The sequence below is a fragment of the Salminus brasiliensis genome, chromosome 7 (genome assembly GCF_030463535.1).
Source record: "Salminus brasiliensis chromosome 7, fSalBra1.hap2, whole genome shotgun sequence".
NCBI lineage: Eukaryota > Metazoa > Chordata > Actinopteri > Characiformes > Bryconidae > Salminus > Salminus brasiliensis.
In genome coordinates this window covers 28,124,926-28,144,255 of record NC_132884.1, presented here as the reverse complement: position 1 = coordinate 28,144,255, position 19,330 = coordinate 28,124,926, and the positions used below count along the sequence as shown (strand labels likewise).

The following is a 19,330-nucleotide window of genomic DNA, read 5'->3' as shown; positions in this document are numbered from 1 at the left end:
TTTTTTTTTTTATTATAGAATCTGAGCCAACATTGATACAAAATTAGGAGATACTATCTGTCTCATAGGACTGAGTTTTGAGTATTAAGAAAAAGCTGTCTAACTAAAACAACTGGAGTCTGTTTCATTTTTAACCATGTAAAATGATTACTTCAGCTGATATAAAGGTAAAGGTGCACATATTTGTCACTGTACAGTGTACACTGTACAGCGAAATGTGTCCTCCGCATTTAACCCATCTGGTAGAACACACACTCACACATCTGAACACACACTCACACACACACACACACACACACACACACACACACACACACACACACACACACACACACACACACACACACACACACACTCATGTGTTAGGGGCAGTGAGTACACACACACACACACCCAGAGCGGTGGGCAGCCAACTCCAGCGCCCTGGGAGCAGAGAGGGTAAAGTAGCCTTGCTCAAGGGCCCAACAGTGGCAGCTTGCCGAGCCCGGGAATCGAACCCACAACCCTGTTATCGATATCCCGGTGCTCAAACCGCTGAGCCACCACTGCCCCACTGTTACATATGTTACATACTGTTACTGTTACATATTATTGGTACTCAGATCTTTTGGCTCCTTAAAATCAGTATTGTCTTGGTCATAATTTCAGTGGTGCCAGACTAAAAATGTCACAGTACAGACAGGCACACAAACCCATAACATTTATCTAGGGACGTTTAACATTCGAAGTTGCAATGAAAATCCAGAATTCTAAGTAAATCAATCAAAAATCATTGTTTTTCACATTTTGACATAATTGAAACCTACCAGTTGTCCTTTATATTCTGTCAAGCATTCACAATTATTACACTGGATTTCATTTAAAGCTTAGAAGTTTTCTTCTTCTCTTGTAAAGCTGCCATTTTTAATATGTGAGGTTTTTGCGACAATTTGTTAAAAACAATATAAAACTATATGAGTGATGCAAGGTGGTGTAGAGTAAAGAATAACACCAGCCTCCCTGTGGCAGACATACATACCACAAACACAAACATAACATGCTACACCAATAAGTAATTGGGCAAAACTCTTAAGGCTACATTCGCCCACCTGTGTAACATGATTTAAATGTAAGTTGCTCTGAATAAGAGCTTCAGCCAAATACAATAAATGTAAATGTGACATCCTCTTTAACCAGCACAGATGACTGCTGAGGAATGAAACTCTGAATAATTCAAAGGTTGACTGTGAACTGTGACTGCGTGATTGTACCAGGCTTGGGCTTTTCTTGGCAGTAAGCTTGGCTTTTGACTATAAGCGAGGCCTTAGATTGCTCTATGTCCCAGACCAGTGCACTTGGCCATCCTGCCATATTTAACAATGCCTTCACTATGAATATTCTAAATGACATAGTCAAGGTCTTTACGCGGGAGGCTGAAATGTCATTTCAGTTGGGGTCTGAATCACTGGTGTGGCAGCAGTTCTGTCTCTGTGACAGTTCACTCATTGAATGCCAAAACAACGTCAATTTATCCTGAACTCAATCTGATTCCAATCTGATTCAATAACTTTGTTAATCAAAGCTTTCAGTCACTGAAACAGGTACATCAAATGGTATTGGAGTAGCCATAGCCTTGCAGAGAAGGGAAGAAAGAATGGCAGACGGTGAAATTAAGACACTATTTATTTGAACAAAATGGGCCTTTTTTGTTTCTCAGACGAATACTGGAAATTCAACGACTGATGTCCATTTGTGTGTGCGTGTGTGTGTGTGTGTCTGGGAGAGGGAAGACATGTCTCAGACAGTGCTAAAATCTCTCTCAGATGGCTAACAGCGTCTGGAATTAAAGACGCATCTACTATAAAGACCCGGTATCATCACCAGAACATGCAGCTTGGCAGGAGAACAGTGATAAACAGTTATTTTTCTGTAGGAATATTAATTACATCCATTTTTAATAGCATTTGATTTAGTCAAGTTGAGTTAACAGAAATAGGCAAATCCTAAATTTAAGATTCAGTACAAAACACAGTAAAAATAACAGGCATACAAACCCATGCACTTATTGAGACAGCAAATCTCTATTAAACTCTATTGAAACACCTGGGTATCTCCAACACATCAGCACTTTCTAAACACCTGAGTGTCCCCAATCCGCCCCTTTTCCCACTTGTATTCTTTACTCTCTTTGTCTCACTCTCTCTCGGAGAGTTGCAGGATCAGAGCTAGAAATCTGCAGGCAGTGGGCTCTAGAAATAGATTTTCCGTTGTCAGGGTGATATTTATAGAAACGTCAAACAACTTGGATTGGAAACAAGCCGGCCTCCATTTTTCAAGCCAGCCTGCCAAGGCAACACTCTATGAGCCAGTGGTGGCCCCTATAGATTTCCCTTACCTTCACCACAACTGTCAGAGCTCTGTATCCTACATCACCCTGAATGGTTATACAGTATTACTGTATGACTCCAGCTCTACACTCTAAGGAAATCCAATCAGGGCAGACCATTGGCATGATAGGCATTATATCTGAGCTGTGTCCAGAACTCGATGAATTTTAAAAGGGTGGAAATCGTGCAGCTTATATCGTTTGCAGGCTCCCCAGGCGAACTATTGAACTTGCTTAGTATGCAGTAGGAAGCACTGCCCAGGTTGAATGTAATGTAGATAAATGTCTGCCTGTAGGTGCGTGAATTTGTGTGTGTGCGTGTGTGCATGTCTGTGTGCGTATCTCTACTGTATAGAGTACTCAAGGGGAAAATAAAGGCCTGACATGCTGTCCCCCACATTCGGAACAATCTGTTCATGTAATAAGGTCTACTTAGACGTCGTTAAGACACGTGCGTTTGAACAAATTCGGGCTGACTCGCCACCTCTAGGGGTGAGTTCACTCTCTCCTTGCAGATTTGAAGCCAGTTGAGTGCACCAGCCCAAGAGTGGACCACCAGAGTGGTGGTCTGTGTGGTAGTTGTAGAACAGGTGCAGTCTAGTCTTTCTATGGCAGGCAATGGGCTTTTCATCACTGATATTGTTTTTAATAGCTGTAACATATTTGTTGTCTTTTCTTTTCAAGCTTACTCTGCTAACAATGCTTACAAGTCCAAACACCTTCATTGTGGCAGGCCTAATAACAGTACAACAACTAGTGGTGTTGTTGTGTATGTAGGATGTCATGGTTTGGTGCCTGCAGTCGTATGGAGAGTGCACAGTATTTGGTAATCTATACACTCTATCTATACATAAAGTGGTTCTTTTATAGAAGAACATTCTATTGGTTCCAAAAAGAACTATGTTTGTAAGAGAGATGTGTGTGTGAAGAGCCTTTTAAAGGTTCTAAGAAGTGGATGAAAAGGTTCAATTACCAATTGAAATCTTCTTCACACTCGTATTTTTCTGACAAAGATTGTTTCTAATGGACCCAAATTTTGGTTCTTCTATGGCATCCAAGATTTATTTATGGCATCTTTCTTTTTAAGAGTGTGGGTGAAGCATTTACACAGCAGACAAAGACACAAGCTGTAAGCTGTTAGCAAGGAAAGTTTGAATTTGCTTTGTATTGTGGGAATTGGTATTATGGATTTACTAGAATCGCTAGGGAAACTTCCAACCCCAAACCCTCCCAGCACCCCAAACCCCAAGCCATCCTCCTTCGCTCTCTTTCTTTTGCTCTGGCTCACATCCGTTCTGTTGTCTTTTCTTTCTTTATTCTTTATCACTCTTCTGTCTGCAAGTGAAAGAACCCAAACTAAAGTATGTCACTGACCTTCTGGCATTTTTCCATCTTATTTTAACCCATGAAATCACGGTGGATCGGACAAAGATGATGCAGACAGTCGGCTATGTGTGTGAAAACATGTTTTACTGCTTAATTAGCATTCTAAAGGCGGTACCAACAACCTCAGAGGGAACTATACCACTCTAGCTCAACATTTACACCTGGTCACTTCATTCATCTTGAGGATACCTGGATAAGGCCAAACCAACTAAAAATGCAAGTGTAAACACATCCAAGACACATTTAAGCCAGATACAAAGGCCATCACTCAAACCTTTTTAAAGGGTGGTCTCAGACGCATTTGAGCCACATGTTACAGCAGTGAAAACACATCCATCTCTCCAACACGCATTCGACAACAAAATTCCTCCCAATACAACCGAAACACCAGTAATAATTGCTGTGTAACAAGCGAATTTATATGTTCTGTCCCACACAGCAATCATATCAGTCTGACAAACCGGAGTCATATCTGACTACACAGTATAAATGCATGCGGCTAAAATCTTATCAGGACACAATCCAGATACTAGTCACGTGAAGTCTAGGTGGTGCAGGGTCTAGATGGAACAACCTGTAACTTGTACAACGGTCACTGGCTAGCCTTATACACTGGGGGGGGAGGTGTTTTTGCTTTGTTCCTGCTGTACTGAACTTTAGTGTACCATTAACTACTGATTACAGCTACTACAACTGACTAGGGTAAATAACATCTAATCTCAAGCTCCAGCTTTAAAGGTTCTCATGAACAGCGTTTTATAAAGAAGTGTGTTACTTAGTCATAAAGGTTTGGGTTCTTCAATTAGTTTTTGAACAAAATAAGTGTCATTTAATTAAATTTAAATAAAGCGACCAAATTCCACAGGCATTATGAGTGGATGTCATCAAAATGCCTGTGTACACGTTCTTACGAACCATTCAAACGGAGAAGCATGAAAGATAACGGTATGAATAGCTGTTTCTTATTCCATTCCAACCCTCTAAGCCTCTTTCTCTCTCTATCTGTCTGTCTGTCTGTGAGTCTCTCTCTTTCTCGCTGTGTGTGAGGCTTTTGTTTTAATTAATCCTCTAAATGATTCCAAGAGATACAAATCTTCCTCATTACATTATGCCCTACACCACCAGAAGTGTAAGTGCTAATTAGCGGATTCGAGGAAGCTCGATACGGCTCGACTTCTGTTCATTTGACACTAAATCTTCTGTCTCATTGGATCAGGCCAGTTCAACATTCTCCTGGATTCTAATGTCTCCAACTTTCCTGAACTGGGGTTGTACTGCGTTTGCACTGGCTCCAAGTTTGTCATCTGACCTGCACAAAGTCATGTACAGAATGTAACTCCAGAAAACATGCTGTCTCATCAAAAGCATCCCACATATGTTTCTTACATATAACAAGCCTAGTCTGTTTTATTTCTGTGTCTTAGAGCACTACAGTCACTTTACAAAAACGTACAATTCTGCACGCTAAGGTCATGCATACCGATTAGCCCCTGAACCACACAGCGAAGGCTAAGCTGCTGACCTTTGATGTATGCATATCTGCTCTTTAAATGCTGTTTTGTGGCAGTGCAAGAAAGGCCTCATTTAAATAAGGGAAGTCTGTTTACAGAGTTATTCTCAACCTCCCTGTGGCTCTTGATATGAGTGCCTCTCCCTGAAATAGAAACTGACCATTACTGAACTGTAATCCAATATGAATTATTTATCACTCATAGTTCATGAAAGAATTCTGTCAAAACTGTGGGCTATCCTAAAGTGGACAAACTTAACTATCCCTTGCTACTACATGTGTTTGTAGGCAAAATAACATTTTATTATGATTTAAATTTGATAAAAAATAAGTTGCCACAGTGCGTACAGTTTTGCTCTGTGAAAAGCAAATCCATCCTTGACATCCAAACATGCTGAAAAAGTCAGTACAGACTGAAACCGGTCGTTTATTATGCCTCTGTCTTTTCTAACATATACTATATGGACACAAGTATTGGGACATCTGCTCATTTATTGTTACTTCCAAAATCAAGGGTATTAAAAAAATAGTTTATCCTGCTTTTGTTGGAGTAATTGTCTCTACTGCCTAGGGAAGGCTTTTACTAGATTTGGGAGCATTGCTGTGATGATCTGATTGTGTTCAGTGACAAAAGCATTAGTGAGTTCAGGAGTGTTGGATGATCGCCACCCCACCTCATTCACAACTCTTCCTAAAAGTATGGATGGAGCGCCACCATTCCAAAGAACATAGTTCCACTGCTCCACAGCTCGTTGCTGGGGCCTTTATACACCCCCAGTCAACAAGTGTCATTAGACATGGTGCCAATAGGTTCATGTTTATCTGATCCAGAGAGGCCTATTCAATTGGCAGTACTTCTCTACAGGGACTAGACCAGCTGTGTGTGTGTGCATGTGCTTAATGCATTAGAAGAGGTGTCGACAAACATTTGAACATATAGTGTATTTAAACTTATGGACATTTAATGGTTATTTTAACATTATAGAGAGATTTAAGTAATATAACTAAACACATACAATAGAGGAAACATGTCTTTTAGAGAAACATTTCTTGAGAGGAAAAAGTTAAATCATGAGTTTAAATATTTATATTAAAAAATGTCTTCATTTACACAACATAAACAGAATCATTAGATTTGAATCATACAGCAAAACAAAAAGTAATAACTCTTGAATCCGCAGAAGAAGCTGAAGAAGAAGACTTTTGGGGGCTTGTACACAAAAACACCTACAGTTCAACAGGGAGCCATGCATGACAAACATCAGAGGCTTCCTATCACGCTCCTTTCTTCTGTATCTTCCTTGATCTCTTTCATCTCTTACATTCTCTTTCTTCAGGCTTCTCTATCTCTGTATCTCTCTTTCATTCTTTCTCTCTCTCTTTCTTTCTTTCTCTCTCTCTCTCTCTCTCTCTCTCTCTCTCTCTCTGTCTCTGCTTTGTTGTGGGCTTCAGGCTGTACTAAGTTGGGGATCCAGCTCGGCATGAGAAACTATTACACAAGCAGGTCCAGACCCCCCGCCTGTCTGCCGCCCACTAGCTGGGCTTGGCAGATCTGTTGAACAGACTGTAAGCGGTCATTTTCATGATTCAAATATCATGTATGTTATTATATCGCTGCTAGCAAAACTTTCAACTCGTCATTCCCTTTCCAAATAATCTGCAGCACTGATTAAACAACCCACGATTAAATAATAACAAAACAGCTAATAATCTGCTTGCTTCCAATTTCAGTGCTCTCAAAAGAAGAGGAGTGCTTGCAACAACAACAACAGTGTGCTTTATGTATTTGTATTTAATGAGAATTAGAATTGTCTTTGTTACATTTATTGTAATAATTGAAGATTTGGGTGGTAACAATGGATGTTGCCTCTGTGCATTTCAACAATGAATTTTAAATGAAGAGGGGACTAAAGTATAGGCTTTCAGCTTTAATTCAGTGGATTAAAAAAAAAAGATTGCAGTAGAATTACAGAAAAAATGTATAGAGCCTCAATTTTGGCAGGCTCAAAAATAACAGGAGCAAACACAAATGGTTTACTTCAAGAAGAAACCACTAGTAACACTCAAGAACACTCAATAGCTAGAAACCATGTAAAAAGCCTGCCCAGTTCTGTAACAAGATTCCCTGGACAGATTTACTTACAGTACTGAGAGGGAAAGGAAGGGTTTATTAGTCGAATCATACCACCTCATCTGTCAAACATGATGGAGGCACTGTTATGGAAAGGTTATGTATGGTTGCCAATGGAACAGGGTCACTGGTGTTTATTTCTGATAGAAGTAGCAGGATGAATTCTAATGTGTATAGAGTTACACTTTCTGCTCATAGTCAGTCAAATACTGCAAGACTGACAGAACAGCACTTCACAGTACAGATGATTAATGACCCAAAATATAGCTGCAAAAGAAACCAGACAGAAATGAAATGCTCTTAACTGGCCAAGTCAGTCACTTGATTTCAACCAAATTGAGCATTCTTTTCACTTACTGAAGACAAAAACACCAACAAGCAAGCAGCAAATGAAGGTGGCTGCAGTAAAGGCGTGGCAAATCATCTCAAAAGAGAAAACTCAGAATTTGGTGATGTCCATGGGTTCCAGACTTCCAAGCAAGTATTAGATATATTCCTTATATTTATGAAAATGTTAGTTTGTCAGTAATTACATTTGAGCTGGTAAAAATGAAATTGAAATGTCAATGAAATTTCTAATCACTTAGTCCAAAGATTTTACTGAAGCCCTTAATTAAAATGCTGAAAGTCTACACTTCATTTCAAATCTACTGAGGTGGTGTACAGAGGCAAAATTGCAAAAATACTTATGGACCTCACTGTATGTCTATTATGACCTTATTTGTATGTTAAATGTTACATTCTATATCCTTGTGTTCCAACCTCAACATAGCATTCCCAAAACAGTTTCTTAGGATTGGTAAGTGTTTGTATTGATAAGAACATGTCCATACACACTAGGACTATTCGTATAGTTAAATAATCTATCAATATGCAAAACGAACAATCGATAGCTTGGATTATGAATTGTTAAATTACCAGACAATCTTATGTATTAGCTTTTAAATTTAGCTTGAGGTTGTTTTATGCATTTGCTAAGTAACAGTGCAGACAATAAAGATGAATATCATGTTAAGTTCTTTTTTCCTGTTTTAATAAATTTTCCTGCAAATATAAACGATAAATAAATAAATATAACCTTTGCTGGCCAAGGAAAAATATGTGGAAAGTAGCAGCAAATAAATATTACAACATTAAATCAGTTTTCTCCTAATGTTTCATATTAACAACAATAGAAAAAAGGGAGACAAATGTGAGACTGTTATTTTAGCTTTCAGTTTGAAAGTATTTTGTGTTACTGCTATGTTTGTTAATTCTGAATGTAATTTAGACATGTATTAGTGACTCTTATTGTAGGACAAGCTGTTTTTTGTTTGTATTAGTGAAGTTTATTTTAACACTGCCTGCTTGTTTATATCAGTGACTTTTTGACATGGTCTGTTTGTCCTGTTGTATTAAAGACTTATTTGTTAGCGGCTAAGTAAATCAATTGCCCCACAGGTAAATGGCTAATGTCTACTTATGACCTTGATGCCCAAGCAAATCCCCCAAAATATATTTTATATATATATAATATTATTTTATATTATAACATTAAAGCATTCATGTATTTGCAGCTTATGGTCACATAAAGTGTTTAATTTAACCATTTGTCTATGAATCAAACTCTGTATGTCTCAATGGGGCGCTGAAATCCTGCATCGCTGCGACCGTACATGATCAAACCTTCTGATCTCATCATGGATGGTGTTATACTTTCTGACCTTTGAATGACTTTGCTAAAGCATTTGATCTTAGCCCCTTCATGCAGTGGCCCTGCATGCCCTTCCTAGCTCAGCTGTTTAAAAACATATGTAAGAATGTCTTGTTAGATATTGCCAGACATCCAGTGGATCACTATTCTCTTCTACACACTCTAACCCCGCTAACCCTGCTCCCTACATGACCAAAATCCTCAATTATTCAAAACCAGGCTGGTACCATGCCTTCCACAACACACACACACCGCAAACAAAACTACGAGTTTAAATTATTGATCTGAGTGTGTGAACTCTGTAAGTGCGGCCTGGCTTGCCGTGAGAGAGAGCGAGGCATTGTGGGCTTTAGAATGCTATGTTTGTTTCGGAACAGCTTGCTCAAAATCACTGTTGTTATTGTCTGTTAAGAAGAACCGCTGAGGACAATGGTGATGCCAGGCTGCTACATTTTTTAAACCCTTTTGCTGGATAGAAAGACAGAAGTGAAAACAGCATGTAGAGGCCACTCATACTCTAACAAATTCAGGTTCCTAAAAGGTTCTTGGTTAGAATGTGTGGTTTCAGAAAAATCCTTTATTTATCATAGAACACTTCCATTATTAAGAGTTAACACACTTTAGAGCCACTGCACGGCACTACAATGGAAATTTTACCACAGCATTCAATTTATCCATGGGGTGGTGGGCAGACCCTTAGCGCACGAGGACTGGGTGAAGGATGGGGGTCCTGGGGATGCAACCAGCGACCTTCCAGTCCCAAGTCTGCTTCTCTAACATTTAGGCTACAGCTGCCCCCTGTCTGTCTATCTATCTATTAGGGAAATGAAAAAATATCTAGATTACAAATTATCACACTATGATGTTTTGCAATACTGTATCAATTCTCAAAAACACAGTATTTTTTTGTAGTTTACATGTAAATATTGAATTCTCCAAAACACAGTATTTTTTTGTAGTTTACATGTAAATATTGAATTCTCAAAAACAGTATTTTTTTGTAGTTTACATGTAAATATTGAACGGCAGACAGTGGGTCATTTTGTGTTCTGTCTGCATAAAATGTAAACTTTTCTTTTACTCAAAATGTATGCAAATGATAGTGGTGCTTTTTATACAGATCTCCAAAAAGTTGATTTAAAAAAATCCAATATGTATATTGTATACATGTAAATATTTTGACCCCTGGAGATACTTCTCTTAGTATACATAAATATACACAATACATTATTAATATTACATCATGTTGGTTTACTGACTTCTGGAGAAATATGGTGAATTTTTTTTTTATTATATTGCTATATATATATATATATATATATATAGGTCCCCCCTTTTGTCACCATAACAAATCTGACCAATCAAGGCATTTTTTCCAGCTGGCTTATGGGTGAGCCAAAATTTTTGTGTATATAATTTTTTACTCTCTTTCTATTGAGTCATGTCGCCAGTTCACTGGATGTCCTTTATTGAACCACTTTTGGAAGGTACTGACCACTGCATACCAGAAAAAGCCCCTACGACCTGCCTTGGAAAGGCTTTGACCCAGTAGTCTAGCCCTTGTCAAAGTGGCTCAGATCTTTATTCTTACTCACTTTTCCTGCTTTTAACACAATGCTTTCAAGAACTGACTGTTCACTTGCTGCCTAATATATCCACCCCTTGACAGATGCCTCTGTGGATGAAGATAATCAATGTTTTTCATTTCACCGGTCAGTGGTGCTAAAGTTATGTCTGATCAGGGTATATAGTTTTATAACTTTGAAGGCTTGAAGGAAGCAAAACTGATTCTAAAATATCATTATTCCAAACATCCCTTTTGGTCAACTTCTATTTTAACACTTTAACCAAACCAATCCAAAGTCAGTTAAAATCATTTTTTTCCAATTAGTTTCAGTTCAATGATCTGTTTAAGCAATGATCTGCCTTCTGATTATGATTTACCTAAGAATGAGTCCATGGAAAATAAAAGACAATCTGTCTGCTGCTGCTGTCTCTGAATACAAACCAGTCTGGAATCTTAGCCAGAGAAACAAATGAACTCAGAAAAACATATGTTGGTGTCTCAGAGAAAAAAAACAGCGTGAGAGTCAAAGCTAGAAAAATACAGGAGCAAAAACAGAAATGAGAGAGAGAGCGCGTGAGACCGAGAAACAAAACCCGAGACATTAAATGAGGTCCTTTGGGAAAGTGAGGCAATGGTGTCATCAGTGAGATGAGGAGTGCACACTCTCATACACACACTCACACACACACGCATACACACATGCGGTTATGGTGCGCCAGTCAAACAGCATTTACGTCAACTTAACACCACAATGTCTACTGGGGATACCAGAATAGCAGCACGACAAGACAAGGAGGAGATTCCTCCATAGTACACAGCAGTGTGTATGTGTGTGTGATCCTGAGTCATGTTCCTCTTCCAGCAGGCCGTGCCCATTTGCCAAACATACAACTGTGGCGGTTTAGCATGCGTGTGTAACTGTGCAGGTCAGTATGAGCATGGGCCTGGACACTATAAATACTTTTGCAAACAGACTGGAATGCCTTTGGTTCTCCTGGAGTTATCTGGGCCTCAACAGGCCTTGGGCACACAACACCCTGTCACTGTTCTGTGGTGTGTCCCTCCTCAGACAGCTGTCAGTAGGTACTCACCACCGCTGACTAGGGCATCCCACAAGCCTTGCTGTTTTGGAGATGCTCCGACCCAGTCGTCTGGCCTTAACACTTTGGCCCCTGTCAAAGTCACTCAGGTCTTCACGCCTGCCATTTCACTCACACTCAACATGTCAACTTTGAGAACTGGCTGTTTGCTTTTTGTCTAATACGTTCCAGGTCTTGACATGCATAGTTTTTACAAGAAAGTAAATGATGTTCTTAATAATACATTTTGTCCTAACATACCTCCACTGGAACTTCCTACTTGGAAAGATGGGACAGTATTCTTAAATCTGAGCTCGGTAGAGTCAAAGATAACTGCTTAAGACTGCTACCCCAGCGGAAATCAAAGGTATTACAAGAGTTTGTCCTGCTTTTGTTAGAGTAACTGTCTTTACTTTCCAGAGAAGGCTTTCTACTAGATCGTGGAGTATTTCTGTGAGGATCTGGTCGCCTTCAGCGTCAAAAGCGCTAGTTAGGTCGGGATGTTGGATAATGACCATCCCACCTCATCCCAAAAGTAGGGCTGCACAATATTAGAAAAAAATAAACTGGCATTGTGATCTTTTTGTTTGTCTGCAATATATATTGCAATAGTAACAAAACATTAGATTTCTCTAGAGGCCAATGACCCAACATGTCATGATTACTATGCCCTCTGTGTATTTAATAAAATAAATGACACTGGGCAGATCTTATCTGACATAGACATGCTATGACAAATGAAAACAGTGTGGATTTCCCTTTTTATATGAAGCAAGTTGTAGCATGACATGTTTGATTTAATTTGCCTCACATGACACTGCACATCCTGCTATGTGATGCGACTATGATGCTGAAACTATATATTAACTATATATATTAATGCAGCCCTAACCTGGAGTATTGGCTGGGTGTGTGCATTTGCAGGAGTCGTCAAGGGAAGCCAAGTTTAGGTCGCCGAATGCATTCATTAGAAAGGGTGTCCACCATATTCTAAATTATCTAAAAATGATAATAACTGAAACAGTTTCATGGTACATGTCAATATTTACTTTTTCTGGCATCTGATAAGCTGGACTGGACAAAAAACAAAACAAAAAGAGTTGTGTTCAATTAAAAAAAAATATTATCAAAGACTATAAGTATTCATTTTTACACGCTGCACTGAACTACATCCAATTAATCAAGACTATTAATCAAGAATAATTCTCTTTTAAAATCCAAAATACACTCAAAAAACATAACGTGATGCCATTTATCATATGATAAACATTGTCATAATGCCCTGCTATTACTATGTTTTAGCTCGGAACACATTTTCGCACAGTGTGCTGATTAAGGCATTATGCTAATTGCTGTACATAACCTTCCATTACTTGTGAGCGCATACATTAGCCTCACAGATCCAGTGCAAAACTAAACACACAAGCTTATCGTCTCACTGACAGCCAATCAGCCACAATCTGTGCAAATGAGATTTTTTTTTTTTTTGCTGAACTGTCGCTTTAACACACTGCCCATGCAGCTGCTGGCTTGTTGTGATCTCACTGTCTCCACTCACTGCTCCCCACTGGTGCCTGACTGGGACATGCCCACAGGGACTTTACAGCTTGTTGCCTGTGTGTGTGTAAGTGTGTGTGAGGGGGGAGGGGTAGAGAAGAACCATTTAAGTATAAATCTTCATGGGGACTTCAATAAGCACAGCTCACTGGGCATCCCTGCTCAGGGGAGCTGTAAACATGTGTCAAAATGTCGGCGTGTTTTTAACGACGGGGTGCTTTTGCCTCCCCTCTCCATTTGCTCTGAATTACACATATTATTACAGTGGCAGATGCGCAGACAGCTACATGCCTGCTCGCCATCTACTTCACGTCTCCATGTCCACAAGAGGCCGTGGCATTACCGCTGGCCTGCGGTTCACCATGACACACACCTGTTGCCCGCCGTAAACGTCCCCACAAGCATGTGCGTTTATCCCTGAGCTGGAGATAATGAGTAGCTATTGTAAAGCGGCCTTAAAGCTGCTATACACCAGCATTACACCTGATTGGACAATTACAGACCCCAAAGCCAACTATCAGACTAAAAATAAAGGGGAGGAGAGCAAACAAAACAGCTAAATATATTAATAAATCCCGTCTCCTTGACAACGCGCTCTCCGCAACACGCCCACACAGACACAGTGGGCTTTGGGCTGATACCTTATGTGACTCTCAGGCTTTCAAAGCGCTACACACGTACATACACACATGCACTTGTTTTCCTGCTCTCTATCTTGCTCTTTATCCCTGTTTCCCTAAGTTCCTTCTTTGTTTATAGCTACATTTAATTTAGGACCCAAGTCATCAGTATCCATAGCAATTACAAATGTCCTGATCCAGTTATTCTGCCCCCCGATCTGATCAGAGCCTCCTAATGCTGAGTATCACCCGATACCGATCCGTTCTATACAAATGCAGAAAAGTAGGGGTATAACGTTCTACGAAAGTCACAGTTGGGTTGAAACTGTAGTTTGAATCTCATTGTTTCGTACATGAAATAAAAACTATAAAACCTATCAATGCATAGGGCTAACCCACGTTTCTTTTTCATTTATTTTTAAGACAGTATTACAAGTAGTGCTGGGCGATATGACCTCAAATCAATATCATGATTAATTAACCATTTTATATTGATTACAATAACTAAATTATTATTTTAATGAACAACATAAACAGCATATTTCTTTGGTACAATCTATATGAGTGCCTCAGCTTGTTCTACTTAGTGTAGTATAGTCCCCCCTGAAGTAGTTGGTACAGTCTGTAGTGCGTTAACAGTAACAAATGTTTAATTAAAAGCATGTTTAATTGTTTCCACACAAACACACACACACACACACTACAACCGTCCAACAACACAGACACACTATGATTTCTCATGAGTTGAAATACACAATATGGACACACCTCTTTATCACTGGATTCAGTTTCCTTCAGTGTCATTGCCACAGGTGTGTAATATCAAGTACGTAGCCATGCTGTCTGTCTTTACAAACATTTGCTCTATACAGCTGATAGAATTCCAGCATGGTACTGTAATAGGATGCCACTGTTGCAATAAGTCAGAGAAATTGCTTCCTCCTAGATATTCCACTATCAACTGTGAGTGGAATTATTGAAAAGTGGAACCACAGCAACTCAGGCACAAATTGGCAGACCATGTAAAGTTACAGAGCGGGTGGCCAAGTGCTGAGGGAATGAGGTGCATAAAAGCTACTAACATTCTGCTGACTTAATAACTGCAGAGTTCCAAACCCCCTCTGACATTAACATCAGCACAAAGACTGTGCACCGGGAGCTTCATGGCATGGAATTCCTTGGCAGAGCAGCTGTATGCAAGCCTTACATCACCAAGCACAATGCCAAGTATCAGATGGAGTGGTGTAAAGCACACAGTCACTGGACTGTGGAGCTGTGAAAATGTGGGAGCAGTGGAGTCAGTAGAGTGACGAATCATGCTTCTCTGCATTTTAAGACATTTTGGACAGTTGTATGCTTTCTACTTTGTGGAAATAGTTTTGGGGAAGGTCATTTTCTGTTCCAGCATGACAGTGTCTCAGTGCACAAAGCAAGCTCCATAAAGACATGGTTGGGTGTGGAAGAACTTGACTGGCCTGCACAGAACCCTAACCTCAACCCTATTGTCCACTTTTGGCATGAACTAGAACAGAGATTGCAAGTCAGGCCCTCTCATACTCATCACTGCTCTTCTGGATGAATGGCCAAAGCTTCCCACAGATACACAAAACATTTTGTAGAAAGCCTTTCCAGATGAGTGGAAGCTGTTATATCTGCAAGGGGGACCAACGCCACAGTAATGTATATAGATTTAGAATGGGATGTCATGAAAGCTCCTGTTAGTGTAATAAGTAGGTGTGAAAATTTGCACAAAACTATTGTCACCATTGTGATACTCCTAAATTCCCCCACAACAATTCCCAAAATACCATGCACATCCTACCTAAAGGTCTCTGGGTGGAACTAACTGCCTATAAAATGTAGTCTTGCATTAGGTTGGTCTACATTCGTCCACCTCATGGGAGCTTCAACGGACACACGTACCGTTACATCCCTACAATAAACTCAACTTGATGAATCAGCTGTTCCAGTGAAAGACAAATTCCTCTGTAAAATGAGGCTGACTATGATAAGAATTAGCAAAAGCTTTATTCATGACTGTCCTTTTGTTTTTCCAGGGTGAGGTATCAGGGCTGTTACAGACGCCTCACCCATCTTTTGGTAAAAGTAAATGAGAGGCATTCATCTCTCAGGCTGTTTCTCTCTCCTGTGCAACACACAAACAGCTGCTAGCACCCGGCGGTAGTACATTTCATTTGACAAAGGAGAGGGAGATTTATGTGGTCTTTTTGTGGGCCTTTTTTGAGGGGATGATAGTGTTTTCATTGCTTCTCGTTGAAAAAACAGTAATTTCATAAATCCCCCACCTTCCCTCTTCACCTAAGTGGCACAAACATCTTGATAGTGACTGAAGATGATACTGGTTTCTAAGGCAACCGCTTCCACTCAGCATGCACTCCATGCTGAAGCGCTCATGGACTGCATGTCTGCGATGTTCTTGTCATATGGCTCACAGCCGCTTAACTCACAACCGATCTGGACACATGATTTGGTCTGATGGCCATGTGTTCACAGGTGTGCGCGCACACACAGACACGTGCACATAAGTACTGAGCTTTCAATTATTCTTTTTTTTTAACCGATCTTTTTCGGGGGCAGAATGAGTATCCAACACATATTTAATAGAAAACTACAGGAACCTGGGGCAGAATTTCTTAGTTGTAAATTCACTCAGAATCAAAACCATACACACACCCACTTGGATTCTTAATTCAGTGGTGCTGAAAGTTGCAAAATGTTAGGACTCCTGTTGGTGATCATTGGAGGAAATTGGTTTGGATAGTCAGGAACAACCCAATGTATCACCAAGGAACAGGCTTGCTATGAAGTAGAAGCTGCGTGAACCCCAGTGTCACTGCCTATAGTGTGGTACATCTCCCTGGACTGAGAAGAATAATGCAACCCAAGAACATTGCACCAACCGTTGAGCATGGTGGTGGTAGCTTCATGCACTGGGGCTTGATGCCTTGCTGCCAGTGGAACTGGTACACCACATAGTGTAAAGTAAATGCAAAAATGAATACAGATTATCTCAGAATTCTTTATCATAACCTCAAAGACAATGAAACCAAACACTTATCAACAGGGGTTGCGGAATAGATAAGGCAGGCTAATTTTAAGCTTAACATTAAGTGCCAGGACAGAACAGTTGTAATATTCAACCAGAATTATGCCGAAAGCTTACTGGTGGCTACCAAAATGGACATTTAATCACATATTAGGTGGACTGCATACATATTTTTGATCCTGTGTGTATAATTTTAACCCTGACATGCTGATGAGGATATGTAAATGATGAGCGTATGTGAATATCCAACCACCACTGTACATCAGAGAGCACAGCACTAAACAAATGAATGCATCTCACTCATCAAATATACATTGCATGTGATTGTTCCCAGAAACAGCATGAACAGTAGTTCTGAAATCAGTATGGAAATGATTGTCAGGAGGGCCTGAGTGGCTTCATGCATACAGTATGGCCTGTGTTTGTGCTATGGGCTGCTGTTAACTCCAGGAAGAGGATTTTAGCATTAATGCTGTTGAACATACAGAGCTGGGGAGAGTGGAAGTATTTTAATGTTTAATAAACACATTTTCCACTCCCTGCCACAATTTATTATCCGATTAAATGACACACAAAAGTTGGCCTGCCCAAACATCCTTTGAATTTCGTTAAAAAGCTCCTCTTCAGTCTGCGTTCTGAGCTGGCTTTTCTGCTGCCACACAAAACAGGAAGGCCTCCCTGATTGTGCCTGAATGCTGTTGATTTCCGGGATATATTCTGCTTACTAACAGCACATTTCGACAGTGTAATTTAATAGTGGCTGTGCGTGGGCTCCTGCTGGAGAGCCTACAGGAGCATGGCCTGTTCCGTCAGACCTAGATTAGACTTAATTTATTTTTATGGAACAGTGTTCCATTTTCAACAATTCTGCCTTTTGCACACAGTACTGGTGACATGCGACAAGCAATATGATTTCATGCCATTCGTTTTTTGCTACATGGGTCAGTTCTGTGTAAAAGAAAAAAAAGACTCCTGACGTGTGTATGTGGTGAACGGTGTGCTGTTATGCACGTATGTGCTGCATCACTGTCAGTTCTCTCACAGTAAACCTAGCAGCTGTAAGGTTGTGAGTGACAACTGCGTTTCCTGATCTTTGATTCAAATGTCATCTTAGGGCCAAAACACAACACTCTGGGTCTCTTAGCCTGTGTCAGTACGTTGTTGGTGCAGGTCTGCAGGATTTCAGCGAGTCAGTGAGTGCAGAAGCGCGAACTTCCATAGAACATTATGGTTTACAAAATGAAAAAGTAAAGTATCACTGTAGAAATATTCCTTTCACGCTGTATTCTACTGTAAACCAATCAGCCATAGTATTAACACCATCTCCTTGTTGCTACACTCGTCCATTTTTTCAGCTTCACTTACCATTAAGGGGCACGTTGTAGTTCTATAATTACAGACTGCAGTCCATCTGTTTCTCTGTATACTTTGTTAGCCTCCTTTCGCCGTGTTCTTCAATGCTCAGGACTCCACAGAATCACCACATAGCAGCTTTTATTTGGGTATAGGGTCATTCTCAGCCCTGCAGTGATCTTGCCATTGTGATACCACATACTTCAACAATCAAGAGCTAATTTTAGGTATTTTAAGTAGTACACAATGTGTGGTATCCTAGCTTTTTTCTTAAGAGAAAAACATTTTGCAAATGATTTTAGAAAATTCAAAACATTTCTTGATTTGTATGTTTAGTTATATTACCTCCATCTCTCTATACTGTTATATTGTTATTGTTAAATGAAGGTGAAATGTCCATATATTTAAATAAAAAAAGACAATAAAAAGACATTGTCACATGGTTTTTACAGACATTTCACATGATTTCATCTGCATCATTATGCCCCTAATATTCATGAATGTAACCATGCACACGTTTTCACCTTTTTTTTTACCCCATAAGAACATTAACAACACAATTACACCCACAAAGTGTCATCAGGTAGATCTGGATCAGGGCCAGTCCAGATGGCACAACCTGCAGCAGCGAGGGCCGTTTTCAGAAGTTAACTAAGCAGTATAAATGTGTTTTGCAGTGGAACATGAAAACTTGTTAAGTCTGCAGTATTTCCAGAGTGCTGGAAATTGTGAGTGAGGGCTACTACGTTTACTGCGAGAGTCACGTAGACAGAACCATGAAGGAAATTCACTCTCTCCATGTTTTGGACTCGCGCGTCATGACTGGTTTAAAAACTGTCGCAGAAACGTTCTGACAACCACCCTCACGCTGCTTCTGCCTTCGAATCTGTGTTTTAACCAGTCATTCAAAACCAAGAGAATGGAGCTAGCTACTGCTCTTTAACAGTAGCTACATGAAATCAGAGGCCAAATCTCAAACGGCCCCTTAGTCCCTATGTAGAG

The 19,330-nt window shown here is 39.9% G+C and overlaps 1 protein-coding gene across 3 annotated transcripts in view; it reads right to left on the bottom strand.

Annotated features, from left to right (window-relative positions):
• gabrb3 (gamma-aminobutyric acid type A receptor subunit beta3) overlaps nt 1-19,330 on the bottom strand; it is a 59,177-nt gene that overhangs the window by 30,087 nt on the left and 9,760 nt on the right. The window lies entirely within an intron of this gene.